This window comes from Gymnoscopelus braueri (assembly GCF_963280865.1).
Source record: "Gymnoscopelus braueri genome assembly, chromosome: 13".
Lineage (NCBI taxonomy): Eukaryota > Metazoa > Chordata > Actinopteri > Myctophiformes > Myctophidae > Gymnoscopelus > Gymnoscopelus braueri.
This window is the reverse complement of record NC_137615.1, coordinates 6,287,980-6,292,979: the sequence shown is the minus strand read 5'-3', so window position 1 is coordinate 6,292,979 and position 5,000 is coordinate 6,287,980. Positions and strand designations below refer to the sequence as shown.

General features: G+C 41.9%; 1 protein-coding gene across 1 annotated transcript in view; it reads left to right on the top strand.

Annotated features, from left to right (window-relative positions):
• fam20ca (FAM20C golgi associated secretory pathway kinase a) overlaps positions 1-5,000 on the top strand; it is an 83,324-nt gene that overhangs the window by 30,545 nt on the left and 47,779 nt on the right. The window lies entirely within an intron of this gene.

Sequence of the window (5,000 nt, the reverse complement as noted above, 5' to 3'; positions counted from 1 at the left end):
ATCATTACATATCATTATAACCGTTTTTGGGGGGAATTCCCTCGCCACGGCCTCAAGGAAGGAATGCCTGCACTGCCTCCTCGCTCTGTCTGCAAGGCTGAGAACTCCTGGGTTGTTGTTTTTTTTCTCCTCCGAGAAAGTTTAATTCTAGAAGTTTTAAGTTAAAATTCTAGACATTCCACAAGAACCATTCATTAGTTTTTTTACGAGGACCAGAGGGAGCGCGCGGGTTCAAACCTCGACTTCAATGACGTCCGCGTCTGCGTCTCGCTCAGAGGAGAACGCAGGGAACACGTCCCCAGGTGGATCTGCCTGCAAAATGAGCATCTCTCTCTGTGCCTCTCGCCGCCGAGACAAATTCCTCTTAATTGCAGTCTAATTGCTTCGGTGGAATCTAATACCTATGATTAAGGCTCCTCGGGGCGTTTTAGCAATTCATCGCACATAGTTTGCACAAGTTTCTTTGCAGGTGGAAATTAAACTTCTTTTTGCTAATGGGGCCTGGAGTTTAATTTCATGCATTCCTGTCTGCCTTTGAAGGTCAAAGGGAGCTAATTGATTTGTTTGTTTTTTCTAGATCACATGGGCAGGTTGTCAATTTATTTCTTAGCTTGTTTTCTCCTCTAAACCAGTGGTTTTCAACCTTTTTCATGCCAAGGACCCCTAAATTGATATACATTTGGCCGCGGAGCCCCATCTGAAAAGGTTTTGTGCCAGGGACCCCCAGAAGCAAAGATTTGAGAAAAATGTTCGCTTTAAAAGATATATATATATATATATTCAAAGATATGCACAAATTATTTTCAAGATTTTTCAAAAATAGCAGATCTACAAGCTCATAGCGCGGCATTCGGTGCCGCGCTATGAGCTTGTAAATCTGCTATCCCCCCCCCCCCCCCCCCAAGGACCACTGGTTGAGAACCACTGCTCTAAACCACTGGATCTCGATCTGGGGTCCGGAGATCCCCATGGGGTCCTTGAGGGGATTCCGAAAATGATTGATAGTTAGGAACCAAATGGACCCTCAGGGGTCTCTATCTCTGACAGTGTGCAAACTCTCACTGAGGATTTCACAGTGCAGATTGGGGTCTCCCTGTACACCGAACCCCCTTCGCTGAAAACAGCCGATCCACAAGCTCACAGCAACACATCCGCGACGCGTTGTGAGCTTGTAGATCGGCTATCTTCGGCGGTGGTTAATGTAAAAAAAAAAATAATAATTAAGTCCCTATCGCTCAAAGATTTGGCGGCCCCCCCCTGCGGTATCTCTGAGGGCCCCCTAGGGGTCCCGGACCCCCCCTGTTTAAAGACCCCTGCTCTAGACAAAAGGTATAGCACACACGTAACCACACCGCTCAACACAACACAGCCATTAGACAATGACCTTTTCCAAGCAGGTCTACGGTATCACTGCTGAAAGAAACCACAGTTCTCCTCCGACAGACGGAGGGAATGAGCGGGGTGGGGGGGGGGGTGGGGGCATTGTGTCTGTGTAACCCGGGCCTGTTGTGACGGTCCAGGCGCGGCGACACACACACACACACACACACACACACACACGCACACAGACACACACGCACACACACACACACACACAGGGAGGTTAATGCGTTCCTTTGTGGACCGTGGCTGTGACCCCTTAGCCCCATACGAGGTATAGCAATTAGGTCGCGTTTGACAGAATGGCGTCATTGTATGTCAGTGGTCAGTGGTCAGAGTAATATCCTCAAGGAAATACCCGAGTGTTCAAAAGTACAAATTACAAAGTATTGTTTGCAGAAATGTTCAGACATTCTCTGACATTTTCATAGCGACAGATCCGAGACAGATCAGCTTAAAGGGATATTTCACCCTCAAAATAACTTTTTTTTTATAACGATAACGTAATAATAATAACGATTAGTCACCCCATGGAGACTTGAATTCATGGATATTTGTTTGTTTTTGTCACATTCCTAATCCAATAATTCGATGACCGGTATTCCAGTATAGGAGACACAAAGAGTCTCCTTTGTGTCTCCTACCGGAAACCGCTGCCTAGCGGTCCGCTGGTCATCAAATTATTGGATTAGGAATGTGATAAAAACTAAAAATGTGAGTCTCCATGGGGTGACTAATTGATAAAAAAAAAATATTTTTTTGGGGTGAACTATCCCTTTAATCCATGCCTGCGTATACCCAGCCCCAGTGGTGGAAAAAGTACTCAAGTGTTTTACTTAAGTAAAAGTATCAATACTGCAATATAAAACTACTCTGTTACAAGTAAAAGTCCAGAATTCAAAATTTACTTGAGTAAAAGTACTAAAGTATTGGCATCAAAATGTACTTAAAGTATCAAAAGTAAAAGTACTAAATATTTGAAAATAGCCGATCTACAAGCTCACAACGCGTCGCGCTGCGACGCGTTGTGAGCTTGTAGATCTGCTATTTTCAAATAGCCTAGGTATAAAATAGGGCTAAAGTGGTTAATGTATGTTTCATTATATCATAATTTACATCTGAAAAGTAACTAGTAACTAAAGTTTTCAAGTAAATGTAGTGGAGTAAAAGTACAATATTTGCCTCTGAGATGTAGTGGAGTAGAAGTAAAAGTAATGGAAATTGGAAATACTCAAGTAAAGTACAAATACCTCAAAATTGTACTTAAGTACAGTACTTAAGTAAATGTACTTAGTTACTTTCCACCACTGCCGCCGGTCCCATTGTCAGAGCAGGATGTTAGAAGGAGGGGCGGCGGGCCGGGCGGGCGGGCGGCGGGCCGGGCGGGCGGGCCAGGTCTGGTATCCACCTGCCGGGGAGGCTGGGAGGCCGCAACCCGATCCAGGGGTTCGCCTGGGTCACCCCTCCCCACCGCGGGGCGCTACGCTGGGCAGGGCCACGAACAGAGGAGTCTCTGTGTCTCTCTGCTGCCTGGAGGGAAACCCCGGAGACTCAGCAACTCCTGTGAATCCTATAGGTGCTTTAGAAAGCTTTGCTGCATGGGAGGATTCCACACAAAGAGGGCTATAGTGACAGCGTTAGTGTGTGTAGTGTGCAGTGGTGGAAAGTAACTAAGTACATTTACTTAAGTACTGTACTTAAGTACAATTTTGAGGTATTTGTACTTTACTTGAGTATTTCCAATTTCCATTACTTTTACTTCTACTCCACTACATCTCAGAGGCAAATATTGTACTTTTACTCCACTACATTTACTTGAAAACTTTAGTTACTAGTTACTTTTCAGATGTAAATTATGATATAATGAAACATACATTAACCACTTTAGCCCTATTTTATACCTAGGCTATTTGAAAATAGCAGATCTACAAGCTCACAACGCGTCGCAGCGCGACGCGTTGTGAGCTTGTAGATCGGCTATTTTCAAATATTTAGTACTTTTACTTTTGATACTTTAAGTACATTTTGATGCCAATACTTTAGTACTTTTACTCAAGTAAATTTTGAATTCTGGACTTTTACTTGTAACAGAGTAGTTTTATATTGCAGTATTGATACTTTTACTTAAGTAAAACACTTGAGTACTTTTTCCACCACTGGTGTGTAGTGTGTGTGTGTGTGTGTGTGTGTGTGTGTGTGTGTGTGTGTGTGTGCGCGTGCGCGTGTGTGTGTGCGTGCGTGCGTGTGTGTGTGTGTGTGTGTGTGTGTGTGTGTTTGATGCACTGAATGCACTGTAGATCGGCTGTTTTCAAATAGCCTATGTATAAAACAGGGCTAAAGTGGTTAATGTATGTTTAATAATATAATCATTTATATCGGCAAAGTAACCAGTAACTAAAGTTTTCAAATGAGTAAAAGTACAATATCTGCCTCTGAGATGTAGTTGAGTAGAAGTAAAAGCATAGACAATTGGAAATACTCCAGTAAAGTAAAAGTACCTCAAAATTGTACTTAAGTACAATACTTGAGTAAATGTATTTAGTTACTTTACACCACTGTTTTTACGTCATGCTGTACTGTACTAACAACACACTATAAACCATGCACTTGCTGCTTTGCTACGCTAACAAGAGTGCAGCGTGTGTTTGGGAATCTCGCTATAGCGACTTATAACATAAAAGCGACACGTTGCTTTAGGGGGATTTTTTTTTCCATATAATACGGAGAGAGAGAGAAAAACACAGCGTGAAGTTTGTATTTTCTTCTTTCAGAGCGCTGGTAGATTTTCCGCAGGAATGTTTTACATTCTATTTTGAGGATGAACACATTCCCTGAGTCCCCACACTGCCCTGTCACATATAAATTAAACTGTAGTATGTGTGTCCTCAAAGAGAGCATTAGACTGGCACTCCAGCAGCGTTGCCAGATTTTACGAGAGAAATAAGCAACCTTTGCAAAAAAACAAGTCTATGAAAACAAGCCCAAAAGAAGCAACTAGGCTAACGGCTATTTGAAAATAGCCGATACAGACTAAAAGGAACAACAAACCACAGTGTAAAAATATGTTTTTAGTGAGTAAAGGTCCTGTATTCAAAGTCTTACTTAAGTCAAAGTACAAAAGTATTAGCATAAAAATATACTTAAAGTAGCCAAAGTTAAAGTACTCATTATGCTCATTTCTGAATTAATCTGCCGTATATCATATTGTTGGACTATAATAATTTATCTTTGACCTTAAGCCTTATTTTATATGTTGCTTTTGAAAAAAAGTTGAATATATTTTACTAACAATCTGATTGATAATCTAAATCTGCAAAGTAAATACAGCTGTCAAATAATAATGTAGTGGAGTAAAAAACAAGCATAATATGACACAGTCATATTATACCAGGTTGCTCTCTCCAGCGTCCCTGCACGGAACCAAATGGACCCGTGGTTCTGTGCCCTTGCGTTCGCGGACTAACAAAAAATGGCCGAAAAAAAAACAAACAGGCATAGAGTTAAAATAGAGTTAAAAGTCAGGACTAGCGAGTGTAGATATAGACCAGGTTTTGCAACCTGGTAAAAAGAATACCTCTGAGATGTAGTGGAATGGAATGGAGTAGAGGTATATAGGTGGA